This window comes from Panicum virgatum, unplaced genomic scaffold, assembly GCF_016808335.1.
Source record: "Panicum virgatum strain AP13 unplaced genomic scaffold, P.virgatum_v5 scaffold_4630, whole genome shotgun sequence".
NCBI classification, from domain to species: domain Eukaryota; kingdom Viridiplantae; phylum Streptophyta; class Magnoliopsida; order Poales; family Poaceae; genus Panicum; species Panicum virgatum.
In genome coordinates this window covers 49920-61924 of record NW_024376407.1, presented here as the reverse complement: position 1 = coordinate 61924, position 12005 = coordinate 49920, and the positions used below count along the sequence as shown (strand labels likewise).

The 12005-nt window shown below is 45.6% G+C and overlaps 1 long non-coding RNA gene across 1 annotated transcript; it reads left to right on the top strand.

The window, feature by feature from the left end:
• Window positions 1–1013: 1013 nt before the first annotated feature.
• LOC120694289 lies at window positions 1014–11810 on the top strand. Its single transcript, XR_005683420.1, has 3 exons — window positions 1014–1169; window positions 11446–11615; window positions 11762–11810. It is a non-coding gene; the product is annotated as an uncharacterized LOC120694289 (long non-coding RNA).
• The last annotated feature ends 195 nt before the right edge of the window (window positions 11811–12005 follow it).

The following is a 12005-nucleotide window of genomic DNA, read 5'->3' as shown; positions in this document are numbered from 1 at the left end:
GTTTTCTTAGCTCATTTGTGTGGGAAATTCTATTAATCGACTGGCTTTGGTTAAACTGACACCAGAGGTGTCACAAAACTATCTTTAACAAATATCTCATGTTCAAACTATCTTTAACGATAAAACTAATCATAACAAAATAAACATAATTTCTACGTGAATTTTAATTACTGCTTGCCTATTAATTGAGGGTTAAGCGGGAGCCCTGATCAGCCTGTCGGTCAATGAAAGACCTGCATCTGCATGGGTGAAGAGGTAGATCAAGATCTTGACGCTGTATGATGTCAACCAATCCATCGCAACCTTTGAAGTTGATTTCGTCGAGTGGCCTCTGCTTTGCCACAAAGAGATGCACTGGTTAGTTTTTGTCTAACTACTTCGATCCTGCCTGTGTACTCAAGCAGGCAGCCTGCGAGAGCTTCCTTTGCTGCCTCGCACCATGAAGCAATCTGCTGAGCTGCACCTGCACGGTTTGTTCTCCATATTCGGTTGTTTGTATTGTACTGTATCCACCACACAGCCCTGTTTTCTCAGTCCAGCGTATTTGCTGGAACAAGCAGTGCTTGTTTGGTTTCATTCACAAACAATATTTCATTGCGGTTTTCAGAAAAGAGGGAGAAACATTCTTCTCTCTGCTTGCTTGCTCGGTTACAAGCTAGCTAATGGATTATGGATGCTCCTGGAGAGATGGAAGCAAGCCAGGGCGACCAGCCTCGGACTTGCCGGTTGCCGCCTCTGCCATGGCGCGGCCCGGCGTCTGCGCGGTGGCACAACTATGCAAGGGTGGTCACGTCTAGCCATGGATGGGTGGCCAAGGCATGGCTAGGTGGCCGCGTGAACACGCAATTGGCGATGCACACCACCTGTTGGGCGAAATGTGTGGCCGGTGAGACATTGTTCGGATTTCACCTTTATATCTTTTCCTTTTCGTTTATCTTGAATTGATTCTGCTTCTTCTGCATTACGGTTGGTTTTGAACCCCAAGACGGAAGAAGATGGCCGTGGCCGAGGCATGGACTCATCTAGGTGAAGGGCGACACCCACAGCCAAAAGTACGTCGACGAGGCCACCAAGAAGGAGGTCAAGGACATCTTTCGGCCGCTATGACCGCACCCTCCTCGTCGCCGACCCCAGGCGCTGCGAGCCCAAGAAGTTTGGTGGGCGCGGAGGTACCAGAAATCGTGTCGTAATTGCTAGATCATGTATCAATTGGTGTTGCGTGTTCTGGTTCTATACCTAGCTACATCTTTACATATATGCAATGGGAGTTTAGAATTTTAAGCCTAGTAGTCTGGTACGTTTTTGAATAATCTTACTATTACTAATTAGAGGTCTAAAAAGATGCACTGGTTTACGAGACGCTTTAGAAAAAAAAAGAATCTAGAAAATCCCACAATAATCAGAAACATCTGTCCTTCTATTTAAACCATAATCAACCATAGCCATTGGATTAACATCAGCCACCTAGCCTTCTATTCCCGCATAGTTGATCCACTAGCAGATCCAACAAGGATCAATACACAACTTGGACACTTTTTTTTTTTCTATTAAATATGTAGAACCACGCGGATACACCCCTAAGCAACGGGCAACTAAAAAGTGTACTACAGCATACTAAAATATTGCTACCCCTACAATAATCACGCCTGAAACTCTTTATTTTTTTCCGGGTTTTCTCTCCGCAGCTTTGGTGACCAAATGTTACGTTTGGTACGGGGCTGATTAATGTGGTAAAAAGAGACTACTAATATTATGTGATAACGAAACTTGATTAATGGTGACGAGGTTTCATATCCGACTGTGTTACAAAGACGAACATGCATGGAAATTCTACTTCACAGTTTCTCTACTTCTGCCTCCTTTATCAATGAGTAAAATCCATCTCCGGTCCCTAAACTTGTCACGCTATGTCATCCCGGTCCCTAAAGTCTCAAAGTGACTATCCCAGTCCCTAAACTATGTTTGGGTCTCATCGAGGTCCAAACGGGCATAGGGCAGACTCATTAGCTAACGTGGCACCGGACTCCACAATGACGTTAGCTCGACCTACTCTGAAATTCGGCAGTTTCTGCCAAATCTGAGTGTCAAATAAACTTCTACAAATAGAAGCATGAAACAATAAAATAAAATCTGAGTGTTAAATTAGCCTCTTTATCTCTAGCAACCGTAATACCCATCAATTGCTAGAAACAATTATGATAGAATGAAAAACACGACAACAAAACCATAAAATAACAAGTGAAATTACTATGAATTGTAGTAATTATTGATTTCTGCAATGTATAAAGTGAAAATACACCGGTATTTGACACTCAAAGATTATATTAATTTCCTACCGATACATCATATTTCACACAGGAACATCATCAAATCGACGGTAAGTAACAAGTTGAATGGTTGTTTAAACCTATAAGGATTATAAGCACTGTTTGCACACTTTCAATCCTTTTTTTTTGAAGGGGCTATTGCAAACTACCCTCATTCGTCCTCTGACTTGCATGTTGCCCCCCTTTTTTTGACTTCGCATGTTTGCCCCCCTTTTTTTGAATCTGAAGCTTCCAGTTGCCCCTATTCTGTTAAGAGCCGGTGACGGTATTAAATGGCAGTTGAAAAGACATATGCCCTTGTGGGACCCACTCGTCAGCACAACAAGAGTCAAAGACATCCGCTCACCGGCGGAGGATGAGGCGGCGCTCTACGACGCTCGTCGGCGTGGGACTGGGGGCAGCTGGCCTGCCCAGCGCTGCCGCCGCGGGTGTACAACTGGATGCTGGAGGAGCGGGCCCCAGTGCGCAGCCTCACCCACGCACCCCTCAACGACGCCATCGCCCCGCGGGACCGGCCCGGCCGCTGCGGCGATGACGGCGGCGGTGGCGTCGCTGCCTTCTCCGCCCTCGCGGGCGACCTGCGCCACCGCTTCCGCGTCGCGCACGGCCGCCAACCTAGGTCCTTCACCGCCGGCGCGCTGGCATTCGGCAGGGGCGCTGGCGGTCGAGCTCCGGACCTCTGGCGGCGTGCACTGGCAGTCGCGGAGCAAGCTGCTGGCGTCGAGCGGGAAGACCACAGGCGCTCGGCGGGACGGGCGCGCCACCTCCGATCCTGCTAGCCGCCCTCCACGAGAAGGAGCGGGCCGGGCCCATGGCCGGCCCATGGGTCTCGTCCCTGTCTTCACCCAGACAGCGGCGAGGCGGGAAGAGGCGGAGAGGCGACGCTCACCAGCGCGGGACGAGGGTGCAGGGGAGGAGAGAGGAGATGGCTCGCCGGCTGCCACGGGCTCCGCCCGCTCCTCCGCGCCGCCGGTGGCCACGGGCTCCGCCCGCTCCTCCGCGCCGCCGCCGGCCATGGGCCTCGGCCTGCTCCTCCTCAAGCCGGCGGGCGGGCGCGGCCTCCCGGCCCCCGCGCGACGCCGGCCGCCCAGGCAGCCCCACCCACTTCCCTTCGCCCCTCCGCCTTTCCCCAGCGCCTCAGTCTTCTGCCACCTCCGCCGGTCCTCCCCCAACGAGAGAGCCAACAGAGCAGGGGTAGGAGAGACATTTCCTATCTAGATTTTCCATATTTCCTTTTTCTTTATTTGCTGGAAGCTGCCTCGGTGGACGCCATTGGAAATCAGGGGCAAACGGATGATTCACACTTGAAAATAGGGGCAAACATGCAAACCTTAAAAAGAAGGGGCAAACATACAGTTGTAGGTACAAACGAGGGCAGATATGCAATTTGCCCTTTTTTAAAGTATTGCGGCCTTAAGGATTGAAGCTATAAACAGAACCTCAAATTTAGTTACTAGATTGAAAAGTTGACCAAGTAACACATACTACTAGCGTGTTAATCCTGGCAAAAACAAGTGACCTACTCCTGCAAACAATGAGTGGGCTAAGTATCACAAATTAAAATTTTTATTGCTATTTTACCTTATGATCTATACTTCCTACTATACTGTAACTTTCAGAGCATGCAAGCTGATCCCAAAGATATCAAACAACTGAGCAGAAGACCACCTGATTGAGTGCCATCTATAGTTCTATACATGTAGCATGTTGCTTAGCATTTTGGTGCCATCTTAGCATTGTGATAGTTAATCTTTATATCTTCATGGATGTTGGTGATATGCCCAAGAGCCCATCATCACAATACGGTTTAAAGGCCCAAGTGGATATTGATCCAAGAGGGATTAGGGTTACTAATGGGCCTATGAGATAGAAGCCCATTAGTACGCCCTATATATATGAGGGAGGGGCTAGGGGGGGCGATGACCTGAGCCGCGCCACCTCCCTAGCCGCCGCCCCTCCCTCTCTCTCGGCCGCCGCCCTTGCCGTGCGTGCGGAGCTAGCACACCGACGCCTGGCGTTTCATCCCCGTATGTGTGGACTCCGTGGAGGCGCTGCTGCTGCTGCGACTGCTGCGCTGATCGGCTGCTGGGATCAAGTACGAGGAGCTCGGTTCGTGGGACGTGATCGACTACTTCCTCTACATCGACGCGCGACTTCTTCCGCTACGCTGCGCGTCTAGTGGTAACGATCTATGATCTTCTACTCGCAAGTATCTTGGGTTTATGCGGTAGTGATGCTAGCGTAGCCTACCCGTTTCCCTACAGTGGTACCAGAGCCATCTTGCGTAGTTTTTGGTCTGGATCTTTTGCATATAGGTGATATGTTGTTGTAGTAGATTGGATCTATTACTTTTGCACGGTTTGATTAGATCAATTGGTCATAAGGGGTTAAAACTGGAGCGAGTTGATTGCGCGGCATATGACAAAAGATTAGTTTGTGTTCTTTCTCTGTTATGCATACGACATGTCCCTACCGGCTGGAATCACCATCGGGACTAACTGTGTGCATAGTCAGCAGATTGAACCAACAGATCAAGGTCATGTGTAGATGCAGTCTTCTCAAGTGCAAAGTTTGCACGGTCAAGGTGATTGACCTAGTGAAAATTGAGGCATTATGAATGGCTCGGATTTGAGGTGATGCGATCACTCTGATGAGATTTTCATAGGGATTCCATAGATGCGATCTGTGTAATTCCGTTGCTTTCTCGCTGTAGCGGCTTCTCAAGCGCTACTTTGGTAGAACACGTCGTACGCCTAACTTGTTTTTGCAGGGTGTGATGTGAATGGTATGGCCTCAATGTCATGTGATGATGTATGTGATGATTTGTGCGGCCTGCGTGTCGCAAGTTAACACAACCGGGTTGAGGTTGCACCATTATTGTATAACGACCTGCGTGTCGACTTGTGATGTTTGAATCCTCATGTAATTATTTCACTAGCTATTAGATGTAGTAGCTTAGTATCTTTTCATGGAGGCTTCAATCATGATGGCGATGATGATCACCACAAGACAGGACGGATGGCAATGGAGGTCACCTTGGAGCCATGGCGATGGTGCCCATTGTGATGCAAGAGGCCATACTATTCACAATATAATATGATTATATGCTTGTGATGTTTATTTTCCTGTCATACTATTCTTTCATGCTTTTACATATGGTGGATGCTTTAATCATGATAGAATAGCTTCCCTCAGAAAAGGTTGAGTTTTTGATGCCTTTTACCAATAGCTGCACCTATAAATTTTGATCGTTGTGTGGTAGGTTTACCAAAGTAGAGTACCCTCAGCTATCACTTTTGTATAGGGTGGATGTCGGACATTCACAAGCATAGTATTGGTTTACTCAGCAAAGCTATCAAAACAGTTTTGGGCTTTAAGGCATAGGGTTGGGGCCGGGGCATTGGATGCCACCCAACAAACAAGAGTCGCATAGAGATGTGATTAGTAATTTGTTACTTACCTGTATCACTACTTTTCTAGCCGTGATGCTAAAGCTCACTAGAATTTTAGTGATTATGGATCTTGAACTACTATATGTCATTAGAGGGAAGATGACTTTGATATAGTAGGTTGTCTTTTGTTAAATCAGTTAATGAAAGTCTTTACATAAACTTAGTGCTGAAATCTTGCTTTACTTTAATGTTGTAGATCATGTCTGCCAGTAACAATTCCGCTTTCAATTTGCGTTCTGTTCTTGAGAAAGAAAAGTTGAATGGAACAAACTTTATTGATTGGTACCGCAATCTGAGAATTGTTCTCAGACAAGAGAAAAAGGAGTATGTTCTTGAGCAGCCATATCCTGATGATCTCCCTGACAATGCAACTGCTGCTGATCGCAGAGCTTATGAGAAGCACTGCAATGACTCACTTGATGTCAGCTGTCTGATGCTCGCCACCATGTCCCCTGATCTGCAGAAGCAGTATGAGCATGCAGATGCTCATACCATGATCGAGGGGCTGCATGGGATGTTTCAGAACCAAGCCAGGACTGAGAGGTTCAATATCTCAAAGTCCTTGTTTGCGTGCAAGCTGGCAGAAGGTAGCCCAGTCAGTCCTCATGTGATCAAAATGATTGGTTACATTGAGACTTTGGATAGACTTGGTTCTGAACTTCACCAAGACTTGGCTACTGATGTTATTCTCCAGTCGCTCCCGGCGAGCTATGAGCCTTTTATCATGAACTTTCAGATGAATGGCTTGGATAAAACATTGAGTGAGTTGCATGGGATGCTAAAAACAGCAGAGGAGAGCATTAAGAAGAATCCCAATCATGTGATGATGATTCAGAAGGGGAACAAAAAGAGGAAGCGTTGGACGCCTCCTAATCCCAAAGGTAAAGGCAAGGAAAAGAGTTCCGGTGGTGAGTCCTCAGGCTCTAAGCTAAAGCCAGCACCTAAGGCCAAATCTGGCCCTACTTCTGAAGATGAATGCTTCCACTGTCATGAAAAGGGACATTGGTCTAGGAACTGCAAGAAGTACTTGGAAGAAAAGAAGAAGAAGAAGGGAAGTGAGACTTCCACTTCAGGTATAAATGTTATAGAAATAAATATTGCATTATCTTCTAGTGAATCATGGGTATTTGATACTGGATCGATGATTCACACTTGCAAATCGTTGCAGGGTCTAAGTGAGACTAGAAGATTTGCAAGAGGCGAGTTGGACGTTCGGGTCGGCAATGGCGCAAAGGTTGCGGTGTTGGCGGTCGGCACCTACCACTTGTCTCTACCCTCCGGATTAGTTTTGGAATTAAATAATTGTTATTGCATTCCTGCTTTGAGCAAGAACATTATTTCTTCTTCATGTTTGGAAGAAGTTGGTGATTTTAAGATTGTAATTGAGAACAAACGTTGTTCTATCTTTTGCAATGGTATTTTTTATGCTCATTGTCCATTGGTGAATGGATTATATGTTCTTGATCTTGAGGATAAATCTGTCTGTAACATTAATACTAAGAGGCTTAGACCAAATGATTTGAATCCCACTTTTATTTGGCATTGTCGCTTAGGTCATATAAATGAGAAGCGCATTGAACAACTCCATAAAGATGGATTGTTAAGCTCATTTGATTTTGAATCATTTGACACATGTGAGTCTTGTTTGCTTGGAAAGATGACCAAAGCGCCTTTCACTGGTCAGAGTGAGAGGGCGAGTGACTTGTTGGGACTTGTACATACCGATGTATGTGGACCAATGAGCTCAATAGCCAGAGGTGGTTTTCAGTACTTCATTACTTTCACTGATGACTTTAGTAGATATGGCTATATCTACTTAATGAGGCACAAGTCTGAATCGTTTGAAAAGTTCAAAGAATTTCAGAATGAAGTACAAAATCAATTAGGCAAGACAATTAAATTTCTGCGATCTGATCGTGGAGGAGAATATTTGAGCCTTGAATTTGGTGATCATTTGAAGCAATGTGGAATTATTCCGCAGCTAACTCCGCCCGGAACGCCTCAATGGAATGGGGTATCCGAACGGAGGAACCGAACCTTGTTGGACATGGTTAGGTCCATGATGAGCCAAGCTGATCTTCCATTGTCATTTTGGGGTTATGCTCTTGAAACTGCTGCGTTCACACTGAATAGGGTTCCAAGTAAGTCTGTTGAGAAGACACCATATGAGATATGGACTGGGAAGCGTCCCGGATTATCTTTTCTCAAAGTTTGGGGATGTGAGGCTTATGTCAAACGTTTGATGTCAGATAAGCTCACTCCAAAGTCAGACAAATGTTTCTTTGTGGGGTATCCTAGGGAAACCAAAGGATATTATTTTTACAATAAGGCGGAAGGCAAAGTGTTTGTCGCTCGCAATGGTGTTTTCTTAGAAAAGGAGTTTCTCTCAAAAGGATTTAGTGGGAGCAAGGTGCAACTTGAAGAAATTCAGGAAACAACCGAAACTGTTTCAGCACCCACTGAAGATCCACGGGATGTGCAAGATGTTGCACAACCCGTAGTTGAGGCACCAGCCCCACGAAGGTCTATAAGGGCACGTCGCGCTACTGATAAGCTCAACCTCCTTATTACGGAGGAGCGCCATGTATTATTGATGGAAAATGATGAGCCCTTGACCTACAAAGAAGCAATGATGGGACCCGACTCCGACAAATGGCTTGAAGCCATGGAATCCGAGTTAAAATCCATGCATGATAATCAAGTTTGGAACTTGGTCGATCAGATTGACAGTGTAAGACCTGTCGACTGTAAGTGGATTTTAAGAAAAAATTAGACATGGATGGAAATGTTCACATCTATAAGGCACGATTGGTGGCGAAAGGTTTCCGACAAATTCAAGGTGTTGACTATGAGGAAACCTTTTCGCCCGTCGCAATGCTAAAGTCTGTTCGGATTCTCCTAGCAATTGCCGCATATTATGACTATGAGATATGGCAAATGGATGTCAAAACCGCTTTTCTTAATGGACATCTAAGTGAGGATGTGTATATGACACAGCCTAAAGGTTTTGTCGATCCTAAAAATGCTGGGAAAATATGTAAGCTTCAGAGGTCCATCTATGGATTGAAGCAAGCATCTCGGAGTTGGAATATTCGTTTTGATGAAGTAGTCAAAGGGTTTGGCTTCATCAAGAATGAAGATGAGCCTTGTGTTTACAAAAAGGCTAGTGGGAGCGCACTTGTGTTTCTGGTCCTATATGTGGATGACATATTACTGATCGGAAATAATATTCCAATGCTTGAAGCCGTTAAAACCTCATTGAAAAAGACTTTTTCGATGAAGGATTTAGGAGAGGCGGCTTATATTCTGGGTATTAGGATCTATAGAGATAGATCAAAAAGGCTAATTGGATTGAGCCAAGACACGTACATTGACAAGATATTGAATCGGTTCAATATGCAAGATTCCAAGAAAGGTTTCTTGCCAATGTCACATGGCATTACTCTAAGCAAGAGTCAGTGTGCTACGACACCTGATGAGCAAAAGAGGATGAGTACGATTCCTTATGCTTCAGCCATAGGGTCGATCATGTATGCTATGCTTTGCACGCGCCCAGATGTTTCCTTTGCTCTAAGTGTTACGAGCAGGTATCAGTCAGATTTCGGTGAACCTCACTGGACAATTGTAAAGAGTATCCTTAAGTACTTGAGAAGAACTAAAGATATGTTCCTAATATTTGGAGGCGAAGATGAGCTCCTTGTAAAGGGTTACACCGATGCTAGTTTTCAAACAGACAAAGATGACTCCAAATCGCAATCCGGTTTTGTTTTCTGCCTCAATGGTGGGGCAGTGAGCTGGAAGAGTTCCAAGCAAGATACGGTGGCTGATTCGACGACAGAGGTATATTGCAGCTTCCGAAGCTGCAAAAGAAGCTGTTTGGATCAGAAAGTTTGTTTCTGACTTGGGTGTTGTTCCTAGTGCGTCCAGTCCAGTGGACCTCTATTGTGATAATAGTGGTGCCGTTGCACTAGCAAAGGAGCCTAGAACAACTAAGAAGTCCAGACATATACTGCGAAAGTATCACCTCATCCGTAACTTTGTTGAGAGAGGTGATGTGAAGGTTTGCAAGGTGCACACGGATTCAAACGTTGCTGATCCGTTGACGAAGCCTCTCCCACAACCAAAGCATGAGGCGCACATGAGATCTATGGGTATTAGATACTTACATCAGTGATTCTAGTGTGCGTGGGAGATTTTGTGTCATGAGTATGTTTATGTAATGATAAATAATTGTTATTTGTTCCATGGATGATTATTTTACATTGATTATCAAGTATGTGACTTGTTCGTGAAACTCTTTGTTGAAAATGATATGATTCTAAATTATCCCTAGTTTATGTCGTTGTGTGGGACAACAACGACGTTGAGACTAGCACATGCATTAATTGATGATCATGTTTCACGGATCATGGATATGGAGATATCGGATTAATGATGTGGACACATGTTGGTGAACATGGTGTTGGATTGACCCACTCCAAGACAATGTTGGGATTGTTATTTTGTATGTGCCATCAGTTGTTCTTGAGTGTTATACCTACTGAATCCTTAGACCTGAGATCGCCATTGTTTCTCACTGTGTGTAGTGGTGCATCTTGGGGCTGCTAAACGCTACTCCGTGACTGGGTAGTTACAAAAGCAGCTTACAGGTATGTCATGAAACATGGAATGGGATGTGAGCGGATCAAGATGGAATTTGCCCCTCCTAGATAACGGGAGAGATATCTCTGGGCCCCTCGAGATAGTTGGATTTGAAAGTGCATGGCCATGCCAAAGTGATTAAAGAGTTAATCATGATGACTAAAGGTTAGTTATGAATAGAATCCACTATTAGATCGAGAGAATGGTCGAGCTATCACAAAGGTGGCACGCATCTCGCTTTGAGCTTGACTGGTATCGTGTGGCAAAGGGATCGGTGTATGAGTATATCTATGGTTCGGCCGATATGATCTTTATGTGTATTTGTGAGTCACTATGCCCTGCTAGGTGCCGCTATTGACTTGTGATTCGGAAATGATTTCCGATCACGACCACCTACACATGAACCTAACGGGTCACACACTTAAGGGGTTTGGAATGTTGGAAAGCTTGCATGTATGATTGTCTCTAGTGCAAGTGGGAGATTGTTGGTGATATGCCCAAGAGCCCATCATCACAATACGGTTTAAAGGCCCAAGTGGATATTGATCCAAGAGGGATTAGGGTTACTAATGGGCCTATGAGATAGAAGCCCATTAGTACGCCCTATATATATGAGGGAGGGGCTAGGGGGGGCGATGACCTGAGCCGCGCCACCTCCCTAGCCGCCGCCCCTCCCTCTCTCTCGGCCGCCGCCCTTGCCGTGCGTGCGGTGCTAGCACACCGACGCCTGGCGTTTCATCCCCGTACGTGTGGACTCCGTGGAGGCGCTGCTGCGACTGCTGCGCTGATCGGCTGCTGGGATCAAGTACGAGGAGCTCGGTTCGTGGGACGTGATCGACTACTTCCTCTACATCGACGCGCGACTTCTTCCGCTGCGCTGCGCGTCTAGTGGTAACGATCTATGATCTTCTACTCGCAAGTATCTTGGATTTATGCGGTAGTGATGCTAGCGTAGCCTACCCGTTTCCCTACAATGGATTGGTTCACTCTGGTACTTCACTTTGATAGACACATTTTCTTGCTAGGGGTCGGGCGAGATAGGCCAACAAGTGCACTTGAATGCTGGATCTAGGAAAATGCTTCCATACTAGGAACAACACTCTAATGAAACATCGAGTTGCTCCAGAACAATAACAATGCACAAGACGGAATTTTCTGACCCAAATCTTAAGCTGGCCATCAGTTTTTAACTCAGGTGACAAATTTACCTTTTTATTATTACACAACATTGTCCTTTTGCAATATGATCATCCTACGTATGCAACACCTAACTATATACTCAGAATAGGCTATGGAACCATTAAAACATGGGATTAATCTGTTTTTTTAATGAACCTGCAGGAGAGCTGCATGTTATATTGAAAAGTAGGAAATGCCCAGAGGGGCGAAGGTAAAATTTACAAGGCAGAACAAGAAAAACGGAGCTCCAACAGCTGCCAAGTGGGATTAATATGTTTGGTCTTGTTAATATTGACAGTGTACTGGCAAAGCCGCGCTGTGTTTCTAGTATATACTTATTATCATTTGAATGGACAACACACAATCAGGAGCTAGCACAAGTGCACAACTATCAACTACTGCGAAT